The sequence below is a fragment of the Pan paniscus genome, chromosome 13 (genome assembly GCF_029289425.2).
Source record: "Pan paniscus chromosome 13, NHGRI_mPanPan1-v2.0_pri, whole genome shotgun sequence".
NCBI lineage: Eukaryota > Metazoa > Chordata > Mammalia > Primates > Hominidae > Pan > Pan paniscus.
The window spans coordinates 144,604,037-144,624,536 of NC_073262.2; the positions used below are offsets into that span (position 1 = coordinate 144,604,037).

Here is a 20,500-nt window from a genome sequence, read left to right on the forward strand (position 1 = left end):
TCACAGGAACGTAAGAGACAAATGGTTGTATTCTTTTGAGTTTCTGATGAGCCTTTGCAAAGGAAGCAATCAGATATGCTTTTGTCTCAGTGAGCAGAAAGATGACATTGTCTAGAGTGGGAGGCAGGTTTGCTCTGAGCAATTCCCAACTTGACTTTTCCCTTTAGCTTAGTGATCTTCCGGCCCCCAAATTTATTTTCTGTTCACAAATTGATACTATTGTTGACCAAAAAACCCCCCAAACTCTGTAAAATATTTAAAGAGGTGTCTTCTGAGCCAATATGAGTGACCATGGCCCTGGGAACAGTCTCAAGAGGTCCTGAGAAAGTGTGCCCAGGGAGTTGGGTCACCGCTCGGTTTTATACATTTTAGGGAGACAGACGTTACAGGCAAAGACATAGATCAATACGTGGAAGGTGTAAATTGGTTCTGCCTAAAGAGGTGGGACATCTCCAACTTGGGGTGCTTACAGGTCACAGGTGGATTCAAAGATTTTCTGATTGACAATTGGGTGAAAGAGCTAAACATTTTTTTTTTTTTTGAGATGGAGTCTCACTCTGTTGCCCAGGCTGGAGTGCAGTGGTGCGATCTCGGCTCACTGCAAGCTCCGCCTCCCGGGTTCACACCATTCTCCTGCCTCAGCCTCCCGAGTAGCTGGGACTACAGGCGCCCGCTACCACGCCCGGCTAATTTTTTGTATTTTTTAGTAGAGACGGGGTTTCACCGTGTTAGCCAGGATGGTCTCGATCTCCTGACCTCGTGATCTGCCCGCCTCGGCCTCCCAAAGTGCTGGGATTACAGGCGTGAGCCACCGCGCCCGGCGGAGCTAAACATTTTTTAAAGACTTGAAGTCACTAGAAAGAAAGGCTTGGGTTAAGATAAGGGGGTTGTGGAGACCACAGTTCTTGTTATGCAGATGAAGCCTCCCAGGTCGCAGTCTTCAGAGAGAATAGAAGGTGAATGTCTCTTTTCAGACTTTGAAAGTGTCAGACTCTCATTTAATCTCCCTTAGATCCGGGAAAGGCCTAGAAAGGAAGGCCTGGCTGCATTAATGGAGATTCTCTACAGATGCAAATTTCCCCCACAAAAGATGGCTTTGCAGGGCCGTATCAACATAGGTCAAAAAAATAGTTTGGAGTGAAATATTTTGCTTTCCTACAGGGTCTTCAGGAACTGGATGTTGTGCCAGCCAGTTTTCTGTAATTAGTCATCTCAGAACAATTTTTCTCCCTGAGCTGCCGCCCCTCCCAAGGCTCAGCTTGGAGGACACCAACAATGAGCACCTCCTGGGCAGCCCTGAGGACCCACACATGGAGGCCGCATAGCCCAGCCCCTACCCTGAGGCACACCGTCTACACAAACCCCGGCCTGGACCCAGCCTCATGGCCCACAGGCAGGTCCTGAGGACACCCACAGCATTGCTGTGAGCCACTTCCTGCACAGTGGGCAGGATCAGGACACCGCTGCTGGAGCCTCCACCCTGAAAACCCCACTCTTCCCAGAGCCCAGAGGCCAGGGCAGGTCCCCAGCTGTGCACAGCGCTGTTTAACCCAGGCCCTTGCTCTTTGAGCCCAGCCTCTGGGAGAGTTTAACACAGAAAAGGCCCTGCCCTGGCCTCCTAAGATGAAAATCTAGGTGGGGACGGGGGGCACAAGTGTAGTTAAACACCTGTGAGCAAAGCACTGCTGTGGACGGATTTGCGGGGAACACATTGACACCCTACCCTTTCCACACAGAGAAACACAAACATACTCATGCACACTCACACACATGCACACTCACACACATGCATGCACACTCACACGCATATACACATTCACACTCACGCACAATGTTCACACACGCACAATGTTCACACTCACAATGCACATCACACATGCATTCACACTCACACGCATACACACACATGTTCACACACACATGCACACACACCCATATTCACCCATACACACACTGACACACATGCTGAAACACACCCACACATGCATACACACAATGCATGCATACTTACAAGTACACACATATGCACACACATTTGCATACATACAGTTGCATGCAGAGAGCTTCACACATGCACACACTCACAGGCATTCACAGGCTGTCCCACACATGCACATACACTCTCACTGACACTCTCAGACAGACATGCACACTCGCGCTCACACTCATGCACACAAGCCACACGAGCAGCAGCCAAGAAGCACATGGCGTCAGGTGCGCCCTCCCTCACCTATGACCCAGCCAGGCGGCATCCTGCATTTTAAATACAACGGCTCCCCCCAGCCCTTCAGGTCTTCTTCTCACCGATCAAGTGTGTGTTCACGCGTGTGTTCCTGACATCCCCTTTGGCATGGGGCTGTGCTTCCAGCCTGCAGAATCTGCATGTGGCTGGTGAGAGCGATCCCTGGGGACATTGCCAGGAAGCCTCCCACAGCCGGGAAGCAGCGCTGAGGTATAGGAGGGAGCTTCTCTGGGGGCCTGGAAGGGTTAACTGAGACTGTTAGGCATGCTCTCAAATGATTACACAAATCACTGTTGTAAATCACAATATCCCTGACTTTGGAATTTTTATCTTGTTTTCAGGTAAAGATCATCTTGTTCTGCTGAAAGTCAAAAGCAGCCCCTATTGTTGTTTTTTAAATAACTCTCTAATTAAAACCAAACAATTCTGTAGACTCTTCCATAGGAAATATATTCATGAGGCTGATGCTTATAGAAAGTTTTATCTTGTGAGTTATTAAATAAAAATGCATTCAAATTTCAAGAACTGTTTATTGGGCCGCAAGCATAGTTAATTTTATCAAATATTGAAGACGTTTTAAAATGGCACATGCTGGGTTCAGGTTGCGGTTCCAATGATCCACCTATGGTACGTGTTTATCTACCATAAACACAGATTCTTGCATTTGAAACAGAACACTGAAAGTGAAACTTAGCAGAAAAGCAAACGTATCAACGTCCTTTGAGAAAGAATAAGCACAGGGGTGTGGAGGAGAGCCGGGCCAGCCTCGGACTCAGCCTCCCTGAAGCCTGAGACGTCCACTTCCGTGAGGTCCCGAGGGAAGCGGATGTGGTCCTCTTCCAGCTAGCCACATTTTCCTTTAAGTAAAAAGGCAACTGACAATCTTTCTCAAGTCATCAAAAACTCAAGGAAAATCCATCCAAACAATAACGACAAAAATCAACCAAAGAAATAAGCCAAGAAAAAGGGTGGCAAAGTTAAAATTTACTTCAACAGGCTGGGCGCAGTGGCTCACACCTGTAATCCTAGCACTTTGGGAGGCCAAGACAGGCGGATCACCTGAGGGCGGGAGTTTGAGACCAGCCTGACCAACATGGAGAAACCCCGTCTCTACTAAAAATACAAAATTAGCCGGGCATGGTGGCCCATGCCTGTAGTCCCAGCTACTCGGGAGGCTGAAGCAAGAGAATCGCTTGAACCCGAGAGGCAGAAGTTGCGGTGAGCTGAGATCAAGCCATTGCACTCCAGCCTGGGCAACGAGCGAAACTCCGTCTCAAAAAAAAAAAAAAATTTCACTTCAACAGAGAAACTAAGACTCAACCAATGTGAGCATTATAAATAAAGAGAATGTAAATGTTATGAAGTTGAAACATTAAGTTGGAGTTTTCTGAAGAGAAAGCTTTTTCAGGGCCCATACCTCTCCTGCCTTTATAGATTTTCTTTTCCTCGAGCTACCAAAAGATGCCTTTGTCCTTGAGGTCTGGTTACAAGTCAAGGTATTTTACGATATCGATCTTTATCACTTTTTTTCTTGGAACAGAAGATAAACAGGTACAAATGTTTCATTTTTTAAAAGACGCTTTGTGTTCTCAGCTCTTTGATTTTCTTTATTTCTTCAGTCTTCTTTAAGAGTACCAACTGCACCCATGCTATTTCCCGTCGTCTCCACAGCTACCATCTTCTCTGAGGTCACTGCAGTCACATTGCTATTTTTCGTGTCATCCTGTGTGACTTCCTCAGATCTGTTCCACGCGTCAAGGGCTGTTTCCCGTCAATTTATTCTACTTCTTTGGGCTTCTCTGTCAGCTAACATGTTTACATCTGGAAGGTTTTCCTCTTGCATTTATTTCCTGAGCCATCATAGCTCATTCTTCCCTCACTCCACAACCTGCCCCTGGGCCCTTACACCCTTCAGTTCTTTTCCCTAGAAGGGCTTAACTGGACTCTTACTTTGGAGCGATTTTGTTGTTTCTTTGGATTTCTTCCTTCTTTGCCCTTTTCAGTTTTGATTTTTGTTTGTTTGTTTGTTTTTTGAGATGGAGTCTCAGTCTGTCACCAGGCTGGAGCGTAGTGGCACAATCTCGGCTCACTGCAACCTCCGCCTTCCAGGTTCAGGTGATTCTCCCACCTCTGCCTCTTGAGTAGCTGGGGCTACAGGTGTGTGCCACCACGTCCAGCTAATCATTTGTATTTTTAGTAGAGATGGGGTTTCACCATGTTAGCCAGGATGATCTCGATCTCCTGACCTTGTGATCCACCTGCCTCAGCCTTCCAGAGTGCTGGGATTACAGGTGTGAGCCACTGCGCCCAGTCTTGAAACATTTTAAAGACAAAAAAAAGTACAAATAATTTTATAAAACAGTCATATTCCCACAACCAGAATTAACAAAATATTTTGCCACGTTGGTTTCTAGTCCTTTGGAAAGGACTCTGGCAAGGTAGAAGGATCCTTACAGCAACACAGTTGCAGCCTCTCCCACCCGGGGCAGCCAGTTTGAGGTATTTGGTTTGTATTTTTATATGACTGTTTTTTAAGTTTCACATATCCGTATATTTGCATTTATCCGTGACGTAAACCTGTCTTTTGAGCATGTTACTGACGTGATGGGCACTGACCTGCATTGATGACTCTGCTCCTTCCTCTTCTCACAGTGCTGGTTATCCCAAAATCCATCTGGTCTATTTCATTCTACTAGTTTTTGGCTGTTCACACCTAGGCTTCTATTTATCTAAAGTATCCTTTTGAGGGTGGAATGAGGCAGGAACCCTGTTCCCCAGATGAAAGCCCAGTCCCTGGGCTGTGTGCTGAGTGCCTTGTTCCCAAACTTAGGAAGCTGTCTCCATCGGGTCACAGACTCCCACGAGTGTCTGTCTCTGAGCTCTGCACTTTTCTGCCAACCTATTAACGCCACACTGTTTTCATTACCATACCTTTGTATGTATTTGCTTTCTCTTCCAATTTGGCTTTTTTTTTTCCAAAAAAAATGTTTTAACTGTTTTTTCTCCTCAAACCTTTTAAACGTTATGTTATTTTTAAAAATGTTAAAAAACAAAAGTAGATGGGATAGGAGAGTGAGCTCCTATGTGTCTGTCCTCAGCATCAAAAAATCACCAAATCAGGCCCAATTTCATTGCCTCTGCTCCCCCACCAGCCTCTCCTCCTCCCCCAGACTCTTTTAAAACCAATTACAGGCACTACACCATGTCATCTGTGAGCATTTCTGAAGATATTTATTCACATATATTCTTCCATATGTGCTCTGGAATCAGTTTGTTAAAGTCCCCGTATATTTTGATGAATCTTGATGGAATGTTCACTGAATGCTAAGATGTTGGAGAATTTACTGTTATCCAAATACTTCTGTCCGAAACACTGGTGCTTCTCCTCCTCAAATTCTTCCTTCGGGCCTTTCAATAACATGTTTGTAGTTCTCTCCAGGAAGGTCTTGCACATATTTTTGGATTTTGCTCAACTCTGACTGTCATAGATTTTACTGTGGCCATGAATGGCCCACATTTAGGGTTCTATTCCCCATCTGGTGACTGCCAGAGTAAATGCTAAGAACTCCCAGTACAGCTCTTGTTCTCTGCACTCTTGCCGAACTCTTGTATTGATGTCTGTAATTTATTCAAAGATTCTCTTGAATTCTATATGTATAGAATCATAGCGTCCGCAAGAAAGTCAATCTTTTGCTTTACTTTTTTATTCTTCTAGTTATTCGGGTTTTTTTGTTTGTTTGTTTGTTTGTAATTTTGAATTGTATTGCAATGGCTTGGGATTTCAATGTGTTGCTGAATAAGAGCAGTGATAATTGGCAGCATTTTCGTGTTCTTGATATTTATGGGCAGTGTATGCTTTCCATCTGCCTAACGTCTTTTTCCTGCCTAAGTGTTTGATTTTTCCTGGTGTCTCTGCGTAGCCCTGTGCGGTTCCTGGCTGGTGCCGTTCCTCTGTTTCCTGGTGTCTCTGCGTAGCCCTGTGCGGTTCCTGGCTGGTGCCGTTCCTCTGTTTCCTGGTGTCTCTGCGTAGCCCTGTGCGGTTCCTGGCTGGTGTCATTCCTCTGGGGAAGGAGGCAGCTCTGCTGAACCAGCTACATCCCTAGGCCCGGCAGGAGGCAGGGCGAGGGAGTGAGCTGTGGAAAGAACACATCGACCTGGGCTTGCTCCCCTGAACACCTTCAACACTCTTACCCTCCTCTTTCACTTCATTCTCCTCTTCTCAGCTTTCCTGGGTCACCAACGGGTGGAGGCGGCCTCTCGCTCCTGTCCACCTCATCACAGGCCGAAACCCTGATCATGAACAATGGAAACTGTTTATGGACTCAGGTGCATTCTCGCCTCCCGCATCTCCATTCCTCCTTCCCAGTGCCCCTCAGCTGCGGTGCCCATCTGCACCCAACACTGGGGCAGAACCTGGCTTTGGGGCAACAAGTACTCCACAGAGTAGGTCAATGGGGTGGGGCATTCAGGCAGAGTGACACACAGGTTTGCCCCAAACTTCACCTCTGGTAGGGGGTCTCCTGGGAATCCCACAAAGGTTGGGCCTGGCAGGGATCGGCGGCAGGACTCTGCCCTGGCTGGGCCTGTTTCTGTCCATCTGCTCTTTCCCTTCCCTGCCCAGCTCGTTGCTGAGTCTGTGGACATGAGATGCGCCAGGGACAGAGAGCTTGGGTGTGGGGGGGCCTGTGACCCTGGGGTCTTAGGGAGCCTGCTTGGGTCACACCATATCTCCTCTCTGCCCTGCGCCTGGCACTGAGCTGCCTTTCAAGGCTGAAAATGTGGGCTCTGTTTTCCATCTGTCTGCATAATTTATGTTGAGACGCTCCCAGTCATCTGATTTTCCGTGTTATCACCTCAGGACATTTAAACAATTAACGGTTTAGCAGCAGGAAGATAACTGCCACATACACAGTCAATGTCCTGGTTAGAAAACAAGCAATCAGAGAAAATATGTTTTGAAAAGAATTAGTGGGCGGGCTGAGCTTCTTATCTTTCACCTGGTAGACTAATGATTGTATGTCAACACAGCGACAGGCTAACATTTTCAAATAGAAAGACATGTGATTAAATCTCTCTTTTGATGTGTTCTGCAAATTGCTTCTCTAAGCTCTGCTTCCAAAGGGCGGCTCTCCAATTAGAGTCAGATTATTATTACGGGTTAGCGATCACTCCTGCTCCCGTAGCTGACTCATTCTTTAACATGCTAATTAGCAAATACATCCAGTGCCTTGCATCATATTTGACCTTCAGCGTTCTTTTCTAACTGGAATCATTTCATGCCATTCCGATGAAATGGAGACACTGTTCTGAGGTTTCTGACCCCTCCCTCCTAAGGGCCCCGTGATGTGCCACAAAGCCCGGGAAGATCAGCCACACACACACCCCTCTCCGGATCATTCTTTTCCAGAGGTCAATGACTTAATAAGTTCACTTTCATTGAGCAAGTTTACTGTTGCTCCTCTTAAAGTGACAGCTTGTGTGTTCGTGACAATTTGGTATTGTTACTGCAGTGGACCTCACACTGGGGTCAAGAATTCCTAAATTGCTACCTAATGGTCACTGTGAAGAGAGGATGCTGTACCGACCACAGCTGCATCCCACGGGGTCGGGAGAGGACCAGAGGCCTGGGCCCCACCAGGTCACAGAGTTGGTCATGAATTCCCCTTCTCCTTTCTCTCCTTACTTCATGTAGGTATATTCTTTCTAAAAAGATTAAGTGGCATCATATAAAATTGATATACCTGCTTCTCACTCTTTCAGCTGCCAGAGGCTCCAAGGCCCTTGGTCCTGGCTAGGCCCCTCCATGGTCACAGCAGTGATGGCCTCGTCCTTCCCACATGAGGACCCCAAGGGTAACCCTGGGTAACTCCCACCCAAGGGCGCTGCTTGGAGCCTGAGTCCACCTGCAGCTGGGTGTCCTTTCCTCCATGCCCAACACACTCAGTCTCTGGGGATCAGGGTTTGTGCATCTCTGGGTGGCTGCTCCACCAGCCCCAGCAGGGCGCCGTGGGCACGTGGGTCCTGTGCCAGCATCTGCCTGGCTGTCACCATGGGCATCTGCCTGAAGGCAGCAGTTCGCCGCCTTCCCGCCTGCTGTGAATCTCGTTTCTGCTCCCTGGTTTCTGCCTGGCTGTCACCATGGGCATCTGCCTGAAGGCAGCAGTTCCCCGCCTTCCCGCCTGCTGTGAATCTCGTTTCTGCTCCCTGGTTTCTGCCTGGCTGTCACCATGGGCATCTGCCTGAAGGCAGCAGTTCCCCGCCTTCCCGCCTGCTGTGAATCTCGTTTCTGCTCCCTGGTTTCTGCCTGGCTGTCACCATGGGCATCTGCCTGATGGCAGCAGTTCGCCGCCTTCCCGCCTGCTGTGAATCTTGTTTCTGCTCCCTGGTTTCTGCCTGGCTGTCACCATGGGCATCTGCCTGAAGGCAGCAGTTCGCCGCCTTCCCGCCTGCTGTGAATCTCGTTTCTGCTCCCTGGTTTCTGCCTGGCTGTCACCATGGGCATCTGCCTGATGGCAGCAGTTCGCCGCCTTCCCGCCTGCTGTGAATCTTGTTTCTGCTCCCTGGTTTCTGCCTGGCTGTCACCATGGGCATCTGCCTGAAGGCAGCAGTTCGCCGCCTTCCCGCCTGCTGTGAATCTCATTTCTGCTCCCTGGTTTCTGCCTGGCTCCCACGGAAAAGATCGTCGCATTCTCTGCTTCTCTCCACTGTCTGCCCTGCTCCTGTAAGCACGGCCATTTCTGTCAAGTGCCTCTCAACCTCAGAGTTCATGCAACGCTTGAGGTGAACAAAAAGCCCAGGCCTCTCCATCTGGAGCAGGTTTGCAGATTCTCATAGCCCCCATAATTGTCGCTCCGGAGCGGGTTTACAGACTCTCATAGCCCCCATACTTGTCGCTCTCAGCAGCTATCTCAGAACCTGTTATTTATTAGCCAAGTGATGAGATTGGTCTCTCTTCTCATTAGATCATGACCCCTATGGGGACACGAACCTGTTTATTCCCACACTGAGGCTTCAACCCAGGGCCTACGCTTAGGAAATACTTGACATTTGTTGAGTTTGTGAACAGACGAACACGTCCCCCATTAAATGCAGCTGAGTGAAGTGGAGGCTTAGAGGAGATGGTGACAGCAGGAGATGCAGCCGTGGGAGCAGATTCTCCCTGTCAGTGACATCACCAGTGCAGCAGCTGACCGGCAGCTGACTGTGTGTGGGGGTCAATTGGGCAGCTTCGGTCTGTCCCTCTGTAGAGATGGCTCACGGTGCAGATGTGCAGCGAGCAGGCCTGGCTCTCCTGCAGGCCAGTCCTCACCCACCTGTGCCTCAGTTTCCTCTTTTGTAAAACAGGGACAAGGCAGTCCTCCTCTCGTAGCAATGTGGGGGTGGCTGAGGGAGCTGTGAGCATTTGTCCCTGGACCTAGGACAGGGTCTGGTGCGCCCTTTGAGACTGGGCCACCCTTTGAGCTCCAGCACTCCAGTGACTCCAGCAGCATCAACTGTGCTCCACTCACACGAAGATGCTCTAGACTGTAGACACACCATTGCGTTCATGGAACCGAGAGAGGAAAAACACTTCCAATTAAACTATGACAAGCCATGTAACTAAGATACATTCTGATTCCTGAAATGTGAGGCTGTGAACACCATGTGTGCTCCAGCATCTCTAAGACACCAGTGTCCCAAGGGAAGACACTGAGGACCATGACGGGGCAGTGCCCAGCGGGGCATGATGGCTGAGCGGGCTGCTGGGGGCCAGCTGCCAAGTCAGGTGGGCTAGAGCCCGACTCCCATACCACCTCCCCGCCCAGGAGCTGGCGGAATGCATCTTCACATTGTTTTTGCTGTGGCTCCTGACTCTGCCAGCATGAAACACATTTATCTCAAAATTTCTCACGAACACATACTTGATATTGTTCTCAGAATATTTACTGGGAAAGGGCATAAGGACAAAAAGGCACTTTGTTTAGTAACATTTTACTGAATTTGTATTTAATTCATCACAAAAGCATCTAAGCACCTTGGTGGACCCAAAACCACACCTGGAGACATGTCAGTCTCAGACCACAGTTGCTTGAAGGGCCCTTATGACAACTCAACATGTTCCCAGGGGTCCCAAGACCACAGCCTGGGACTCTGCACTCCAAAATGAGGTTTACAGCCCTTAGTCAGGTCTGCAAGTTCTTAGCTTCTAGAGCAGCCTCCAAGATGGGAGCTCATTTAGAACGGCCCCATACCCCCTTGAGCACCCCAACTCTGAGCCTCCCCAGCAGCCAGGTGTTGTCCTGCTGTGCAAAAACCCCTGATTGTTTTTAAGCTGGTGTCGACATGCTTCCCTGTCATTGACCCTCATTGTGCCTGTAAATCTGTGCTACACAATTCAGTTGTATGTTGTGGGATTCACTAAGAACCCTGCTGCAAGGTGGGTTGTTGCCCCCGAGGCACCTTCTTCAGAAGCCTGGATTTCTATTAGTTCATCTTCACGGGTGGAATGGCTGCATGCATTTCCCACCCGTGCACCCTGCCCACGGTAGATCAGAAGGAAGATTAGCAGGAAGGAGTTTGCAGCAAAAGAAATGTTTTTTCCTAATCTCTAAGCAGGCTATACAGACTGTCCTAGCCTTATCTCAGAGCCAGTAATGAATTAATCAAAACACAGAGAGCTGCTTCTGCAGGTGAAATGAGCACTGCTAAGAAGCTGCTGATAACATCCTTCACGTGATCCTCTTTTTTAAAAAAACATATATTTTGTCTCTATTGGATTATTTTCCTTCTCTCAGGGACACTGCAGCGGTGTATGCCCAGATCAGCATGAGCATGCCCAGATGCTCCAGGGTCCAGCACAATGACCACACCCAGCCCCTCTGTTACCTGCAGTGAGCACTGGTGAAGGGGAATGAAGAAGGCCCTGCTGCAGGGTGGGCAGCGTGGAGGGAGGGACTCGAAGGGGCCGCGGGTCTGCTTTCTTGGGGAGGGACCATGGGTGCAGGCGACAGACACACCTGAGCACTTGCGGAATCATCTTCCTGACTTCTCGGCTCCGGGCTCCAGGGTCCAGTCCAGCTCCCATCCACACGGAAGGAAAAGGATGAACAAACTGAAAATCAACAACTCTTCTTCACCCGTCGGAGAACTGAGTCACCAGGCAAAGCACGGCCCCCAAATCTGGAGACACAGACAAGCGGGTTCCAAGAACCTCAGCTGACAGGAGCAGAACCTCTGCGGGGCCAGTGCCAGGGACTTGAGCTGCCCCTCATGAATTTCTGGAGATGCCACCTGGACAAGTGAGAGAAAAACTCCAGGGGAACCCAGTCATGGGGGACCTGCACTTGGTGAATTTTACCTCTGAGAGCTCGACCAGGTTCCCACATTAGAGAGGAAAAATCGGCCGGGCGCGGTGGCTCACGCCTGTAATCCCAGCTCACTTTGAGAGGCCGAGGTGAGCCAATTGCCTGAGCTCAGGAGTTTGAGTCTACCCTGGGCAACATGGTGAAACCTCATCTCTACTAAAATACAAAAAATTAGCCGGGCGTGGTGGCGCGCGCCTATAGTCCCAGCTACTCAGGAGGCTGAGGCAGGAGAATCGCTTGAACCCAAAGGCAGAGGTTGCAGTGAGCCAAGATCGCGCCACTGCACTCCAGCCTGGGTGACAGAGGGTGACCTTGTCTCAAAAAAAAAAAAAAAAAAAAAAAGGGAGGGAGGAAATATCCCCTTTTACTTACAGCCAGGGGAAAAGGATTATTTTGAAATACACCCTGTTCTCATGAGGGCTGCTTTAGGGGGAATTATTTCACCAGAGTCTAACAGACCCAAGTTTTTCATCAGTCTAACCTACTTGGGGAAAAGCAAACCCCAACTCCAGCCCCCTCTGGCCTTCCAGTCCCACCCAAGGGGGAAGGGGAGATACAAACTCAGCAGCACTTTGTGAGGTCATGGCACAGGGCACAGGCTCTGGAAACTCTGGTCCTAAATCATAGGGCCGTGCGCACACCTTCCAACCACCACAGTTCCCTGTCTACAGGCCCCTCTGCAATAACGGGTGATTCCCAAGAAGAATGCTTGTTTCAGGCCTGACTCTAGGAGAACTGCCTTTCTGATGTTAAGGTGTCAGAGGGCTGGCTTCTAAACCCTGGGTTAAATCATTTAGTGGCACATTTAGCCATCACCCCGTGAGAGTTCAGAAAGGACGCACGTTCACATGCACAGAAACAGTAAACAGGCCGGCGCCGTGGCTCACGCCTGTAATCCCAGCACTTTGGGAGGCCGGAGGCGGGCCGATTGCTTGAGCCTAGGAGTTCGAGACCTGCCTGGGCAACGTGGCGAGAGCCCTCCCACACAAAAACTACAAAAATTAGCTGGGCATGATGGTGCATCCCTGCAGTCCCGACTACTTGGGAGGCTGAGGCAGAAGAATCACTTGAGTCTGAGAGGTGAAGGCTGCAGTAAGCCGAGATTGCCCCGATCCACTCCAATGTGGGCCGCGGGAGTAAAACCCTGTCTCAAAAAAAAAAAAAAAAGAAAAGAAAAAGAAACAGTAAGCAAGCTTGCTTCTCTACTCCTCCTCAAGGAGAAGCAGCCATTGTCCCGTAATATTCATAAACCTGCTGTTGAGGGTTCTCAGGGAGTCTTGCCTTGCACACCTGTGTATGTGCAATGGCCTCTCCTGTGCCCTGGTGACGTCTCCCTGGCATTGTTTCTGCTCCAAGTGCCAACTTGGGGATCAGGCCTCACTGTTACCAGCCTGGTGTCTGCACCACCCCTTGTGGTTTTCTTAAACCCTCCTCACAATTTTGTACACTGTCCTTTTATTAAACACTCCTTAAATGATCCCATCTTGAATGTTTCTTTGTTTCTTCTCTAGTGGGACTCTGACTGACACCCCTGAGAAGGGACAGGAGGATCAGCAATGTAACATAGACCTCTTTCCATCCCCTTTGGCAGATACACATGTCACGTGGTTGCTGTTCTCTGTCTTAATTTGGGTGGTGTAAGTACTTGCAACTTCACTGATCTCTCCCTCACCTCCTCCTGGGAGAAGGCCAGAGGAATGTTGAGGCCACAGCAAACCACAATGAGGACCCAAGCGTCTGCAGGACCACAGGGAATTCTGGGCACAGCTCTGCCAAGAATCCTTCCTACCCCCTATTTTCTCAACCAAAATGCTGTCTAATATATTTTCATCACTTCCCTGTACCCACTATGAAAAGTGCTCTTGGAAACTGACATTGGGTCAAGCATACAGAAATAGTTAATATTTAGTTTTACCTCAGAAATTGTGGTCGTTCTGTTATTTATAGCATCTGCGGGAAATGCTTATTTGCTCTTGGAATCCAACATTCTTAATAGGACATCAAGCAATGTTTTCCAGGCACACAGGGTTTATATGGTAGAGCCAGGAGCATTTCATTTGTCCTTCTTACCGGCACCCGCCTGGGCCACACAGTACCTGGCCATTCAGCACAGGAGGAGCAAAGGGTGAATTGAATATTGGCATCCAGCTGGGCCACGCCTGGAGGTTGGCAGACATCCGAGTACGTTACGCTTTCCTCCTCCTGTGCTGTATTCATTCCACAAATGTTTATGATATATTGACCACACCCAGACCCTCTGTTACGTCCCCTGTGGGAGGTCAAATACATGAAAATGACTTGGTGCTGTCTTCAGAGGCTGCAGTTCAGCCCAGCCACGTGAGGCCACCATCAAGACCGCCTCTCACCCAGAGCCCCTCAGGACTAGTGTGGAGATTTGGGGAGCCTGAGTCTGCCCAGATTCTCTGATTTGAATAGAGCAATAACACTTTATTTGCTTTACATGTTAACTGAAAGCCCAGTCAGTCACTGGAACAAAGAGTTTGAGCGTTTCAAAGTCAGGTAGGAATGCACTGATCTGTAGCAAGGTTCCAAGCCTGTCTACCCAGGATCAGCTGGAAAGATGTTTGATAATGGAGGGCACAGGTTTTACCACCATTAAAATGAACGACACCTGGTGGAGGTACATTCCAGAGCTTTAGCAAGCTCTGCAGGTGAGCCTGGGTGCACAGCCTGGCAGACTTGGGAGCCGTGTGTCTAGACCCAGGGTGAAGGCGGTGCTGTGCATTAGGGCAACAAGCTGCTTGTTTATGCCCAGACTCCACCCCAGAAAATCTGTGTAGGCACGACGGGGCTTGAGCATCCATATTTGACATAAATAGTACAATACTGCAGGTGACTCTAGTGCAAGCAGCTGGGGACCACAGGTGGAGAAGCATGGTGCAGAGGACCCTGAAATACAGGAACACAGCACCAGCACATCTGCCGTGCTGGAGTTCTGCAAATGATGGCTTCAGCTCCACAGATGGTGGTTTCCCTTATAACAATTTGAAGCTTAAAAATAGGGCTTCACTTAAAAAGAACAGTGGATATTTCTGAGTGGTGGAATGATGAGTGGTTTCTAAATGTGTCTTCCTTATGTTTGTCTGAACTTTCTGGGTTTTTTTCTATCTTTATCCATTTATTGATGCAATAAATCTTAAGCATATAGTATATGCCACCTACTATATTGTTTCAGCAAAATGATAGTAATTAATAATGTAATAATATACTAATTAATATAGGAGTGCAACTAAGAAATCTGTCTGCTTTCTAAGCAATAATTTTAGAGAGGCATTTTTATCCTCCATAGTTTGGTTCTTGGCCTCCTCATTCATAGAAATCACATTATATACACTTCCCAGGGGCTTGTCAAAGCCTATTTAATCAATAGCAAGCTGACATATTTTATTTGCTCCCTTTGAGTTGACCCATCTATTTTATAAATGTGTGGGGTGAGGCTTCCTCTTCTTCAGGTTCCTTTCCTGTATCTTTTTATTTTCTGCAACCTCTTATATTGTTCATAACCACATTTCTCTTATTAGTCATCTTCCCTGCTTTGAATCTCTAGTTAATATAGGAAAAGCTTCGTACAAAGTACTGACAATGGTAGCAAATCAGTATCTTAATGTTCTACAGCTGTATTAAACAAGCAAGGAGACTGTCAAACTTTAGTAAGTAAAACAGCAACAGAATCTGCACATCTCCATTTACCAACCTTCTTTGTGCATTCTTTCAGTTACACCGTGTAATGAATAGACTCTTCTGGCCTAGAACAATAACATCCACAGATAAGACTGCTTATATGAGAAATGTGTTCTGTAATTTGTCCATTCATTCATTTATTCACCAAGTATTTGTTTAGTGTCTGCTATGTGCCTGGACCTTGGATGCAGCAGTGACAAAAGAGACAAAAATTTCTGCCCTGGTGAAGCTTATGTCCTGCAGGTAGAGACAGAGAGAATAAATAGGTAGAAGACACAGTATGTTAAAAGGTGGAGAAATAAGCCCATGTGAGGGGTCCCTGAGTGTGCGGAGTGGCAGCTCTAACTGAAATAGTAAGGGTAGAGCTAATAAGAAGTGGCTTTTGAGCAAAGCCTTGACAAGGTGAGGAACCACTCACACTGTAAAAGACACCTGCAGGTCAAGGTGTCCTCAGGTTGAGAAGTGCCTCATCTCATGCCAACTTTTCAACTTAAAAGATACAGTTTTTGTATGATACTGCACAGATACTGTCTTACTGGGCAATTTTCCTTCCATCTCAGGATAATAAAAGGTAAAACCAGAAGGCACTTCACACATCATAGCCAGAATCACAGTAAATCTGTGTTTCCTTCTTATAAGTGCTCTTTTAAAGTTTGATAGCTCAACAAGTATTGTAGACTGTACAGTTGTCCTTCAGTGGAAGGAGAAACATCTACACAAAGTATGTCATTTATTTTCTTCTCAGGCTCTTTCTTTAAAATACCTGCCATTTGTCATGGACCTCTAAGGCTGTCTGGCTCATAATGTTAGCAGAATCTTTTCTATTAGTGTAATTTGCTCCCAGTAGGGCAAAAAAATCTCAAAATAATAATATTCTTATGTTTCTTTCCTCTACTTCCTTCTGCATGACTTTGCACTCACTAGTTGACTACAGCATCCACATTGCCCTGAAAAGAAGTAGGATTTTTTTTTTAGCTGAAATGAAAAGTGGAAGAAAGAGTAAATTTTCCTTTTTTTTCTTCCCAAACAGGAACAGTACAACATGAGGAAGCAGAATCAATGCACAGAAATTAAGCTAATGTCTTCAGTCTTTGCAACACCACTTGAGCAGCTTGACCAAGTCACTCACGCCTAGTGGCCCCGTTAGTTGCTCTTCTCCCATCAATGAGCTTTGGAATTTTCATCAGTAGCTGCCTATGCATTACTCATGGATCAGAGAGCAGAAAGACACCAGACATTGCCAAGTCCCACCTAGGTAGCTACACAGGGAGCCCTGTATTGACCATGGCCCAGAACATGTGAAGCGCCTTCCCATATGAGAGGGAGGGGCATTGGATTAAGAACCTGGTGACTCAGGAGGAAATATCCCCACCAGTGCTTTGGTGGGACTAGAAAATGGAGCCCACTCCTGACACCAGGAAGTGCTCATCTGGAGTTTAATTGAAGACAAAAACCCCAATGTTGGTGCCCAAATGTCTCTGCCTTTTGAAATTGTTGTGTAAATTCACTGATAATTCTCTTAGATTCACGTGGAGACATTAGTATTAACTGTTATTCATCCCTTTAAGGTCATCTTTAGAAGACCCTACATTGTGTTCTAATTGCTCAGCAGGGCTCCCTCCTAGAAGTTTAGACAACAAACTTATGCACATGTGGACTGCACCATCAGTGCCCTGGTTATGTTGGAGTAAAAGTATAGAGAATTTTTAGGAAAACAGGCAGAAGTGTGGGTATTTTTGCTATTCTTTGCTTCACCTATCCACGGAGGTGGATAAAGACATCTGGGAAGGGGAAAATGTGGGCTAGCAAATAGAGAAGAGGCTGCTACTAGGCTGGGAAGTGCCTCCCTCATTTACGACTAGCCAGAGACACTGAACTTGGCTGTCCAGGCAAGCTTGGGTCCTGGGATATACCGAAATAAACCTTGGCCTTTATACAGACTTATTCCTCAAGCCAAGTTGTTTCACCAACTTGGTTCTGAAGATCCAGACCCCAGCTGGCATGAATCCATCCCCCTTAGACCCCAGCTGGCATGAATCCATCCCCCTTTCCATCTTGCCATCTTCAGCCCTCCCGGTGGAGCGGAGGTTCTCACCTAAATAGAGAAGCTAAATTTCTACCTTCTGATTTTACCTTTTCCATGTGTGCATCAGGCACTTTCTCCAAAAGATAAGAATCATTTGTGTTGACATCTTCACTTATTCAATTCCACTTTCTCTTCTAACTTAGTAAGGATTTCTGCTAGTTAAATTGGCTTTAATTTCTTTTGCTCCCAGAAGTTATTGGAAGAATGCCCATTAACCATTTCATCATATTATTTCTATAACCCAAATTAATTTTCCAGAACATGCAGCATATCACCGTAATGATTTGCTATGACCAGTTGCATTAGAAAATATTGCCTTTCTATTTTTTCTGTATTTTTAAATTCAATCAAAAAGGAATAAACTTCTGCTGACAAAACTGCTTGGAAAAACCCATGCTGTTTAACATGCACTTTTACTATCTTCAGTTTACTAGCTTCTTTGCTGAAACCCTGGTGACCAACCATCTGTGGCAAGTTGTCATCATTTGTACAACCAGTGGCCCTAACTGGAAACTTGGAAAATTCCCACTCCTGGACAATCTGGCACATAGAAACATTCTTCTCAAGATGTGCTAGAATTAAGACTCATTAACGAACAGAAAACACCAACAGCTCTCATAGTTTACAATAGCATAGGCCCAGTGGGGTGCTGGAGGTGGCTGGAATCGGCTTGGGGGAGTGGACCAAGTGCACCCCTTCCTGGCTCCTCATTCAGTGTTGTCTCATGGGCAGTGTGAAATTAGCCATGGTTGGAGTCTATACATAACAGAAATTAGCAAATGCTACAAGTAAGGGCTTCCTCACACTCCTGCCCCTCTTCAGAAGAGCTGGGTTTTCAGCTCACCCCGGACATAATGCACTTGGCTACCTGGGCCATGGCCAGGGTATGAATGTTTGGTTCCCCCACAAGATTCCTGTGCTGAAATCCTAATCCCCGTGTGACGGTGTTAGGAGGCAGGGTCTTTGGGAGGTGATGAGGTCACGGAGGGGAGCTCTTGTAAATGGGATTAGTGCCCTTAGAAGGAGACCCCAGAGAGCTGCCTCTCCCCTCCAGTCACGGTGGACAGGAGATCAGGGTGAGTGAAGTCAGAGGCTGTCTGAGGGCCAGCCCTGCCAGTGCTAAGAGGTCCTGCTGCCTGGACACCCAGCCACTAGTGGCCTCATATTTGGTGGACATAGGGAGAAGGCTGTAGGAATTCCAGGCTCAAATGACAACAGAGACAGACACCACCTGTTGTATGAACAAATTGCAGCCAGGAGTTTGGTCCGGGTCTGAGTTCTGCCATCCCTGCTTGGGCTGTGTGCATCTCATTGCTTGGATCTCATGTAAGGCAACAGAGAAACAAAAAAGCCATGTCACCATGGAAATAATCATTAACACAATGGGCAAACACTGATACCACATCTGACTGACTTTGCGGCCTTGGCCCCCTCCTGGGGTTTCAGCAAAAGTCGTGCCCTTTGGATTGCACATTTCCAGCTAGATGTGCAGCCCGTGTGTTGCACCTCTCTTTCCATTCCTTCTCCACAGTTAGAGGTAGACACTCAAGGCTCCAAAAAGTATAAGACTTTCATCTCAGCCTTCAGAGGGCTTTCAGTCTCCATGGGGAACTGAGTTTTTTGTTTGTTTGTTTGTTTCATTTTGTTTTGTTTTAAGTAGAGAGCAGGGCTGGGCTAAGATTTAAATAACTGAAACAAGTCATAAGGTGCTGATTTCCTGGAAGACAACCTAGGCAATACCATCCTGGACACTGGAAAGGGCAAATATTTCATGAAGAACACACCAAAAGCAATAGCAACAAAAGCAAAAATTGACATACGGGATCCGATTAAAGTTAAGAGCTTCTGCACAGCAAAAGAAACTATCAGCAGAGAAAACAGATCATCTATGGAATGGGAGAAAATATTTGCAAAGTATGTATCTGACAAAGGTCTAATATCCAGCATCCTTAGGGAACTAAATTTACAAGAAAAAAAACAAACAACCCCATTAAAAAGTGAGCAAAGGACATGAACATACGCTTTTCAAAAGAAGACATACATGTGGCTAACAAGCACATTTTAAAAAGCTCAATATCACTGATCATTAGAGAAATGCAAATTGAAACCATCATGAGATACCATCTCACACCAGTCGGAATAGCTATTACTAAAAAGTCAAATAATAACAGATGCTGGCAAGGTTGCAGAGAAAAGGGAACACTTATACGCTGATGATAGGAGCGTAAATTAGTTCAACCATTGTGGAAAGCAGTATCGTGATTCCTCAAAGAGCTAAAAGAATTACCATTCCACTCAGCAATCCCATTACCGGGTACATACACAGAGGAATAGAAATTGTTCTACGGTAAAGATGCATGCACGTGTTTTTTCATTGCAATCCGCAGCTCACTTCACCCTCCACCTCATGGGCTCAAGCAACCCTCCCACCTCAGCCTCCTGAGTAGCTGGGACTATAAGCCCACACTACTCTGTTCATAATAGCAAAGGCAAGGAATCAATCTATTGCCCAAAAATGATAGACTGGATACAAAAAAAATAAGTGGTACGTATACACCATGGAATGCTATGCAGCCATAAAAAATAATGAGATCCTGTTTTCTGCAGGAACATAGATGGGACTGGAGGCCATTATCCTCATATCCTGAATTATGAGAACACATGGACACACAGAGGGGAACAACACATACTGGGGCCTACTTGAGGCTGGAGGGTGGGAGGAGGGAGAGGATCAGAAAGAATATCTATTGGGTACTAGGCTAATACCTGGGTGATGAAATAATCTGTACAACAAACCCCCAAGACATGAGTTTACCTATATAGCAAACCTGTACATGTAGCCCTGAGCCTAAAATAATAGATTTTTTAAAAAAGATACTGGGTTTATGAAGTCCCCAGGAGGTCAGGAGGAAGAGAGAACGCTTGAGACAAGAGGTCAGTGAGGAGCTTGCAGGGATGGCAGAGGGGCAGGGAGCAGCAGAGTTTGAGTAGAGGAACCAGAAGCCCAGCCCTGGACCCATCTCTGCCTTCCTGTGTGTGCACCTAACTCAGCTTTCAGGTGAGAGGTGGGGCTCAGGAGGTTATGTACTCACTTGAAGTTGCACGTCTAGGAATCCAGATGATGGT

General features: G+C 47.1%; 1 long non-coding RNA gene across 3 annotated transcripts in view; it reads left to right on the plus strand.

Annotated features, from left to right (window-relative positions):
* Positions 1-18,701, plus strand: part of LOC117979518 (uncharacterized) — a 49,582-nt gene extending 30,881 nt beyond the window's left edge. Inside the window, exon 3 of one of the 3 annotated variants that reach the window (XR_008624631.2) lies at positions 16,319-18,701. This is a non-coding gene — a long non-coding RNA (uncharacterized LOC117979518). Of the gene's footprint in view, positions 1-2,583; positions 5,149-11,016; positions 13,979-16,318 lie in introns of those variants that run through there. The other 2 variants (XR_008624633.1, XR_008624632.1) reach the window with 2 other exon arrangements.
* Positions 18,702-20,500: the final 1,799 nt, after the last annotated feature.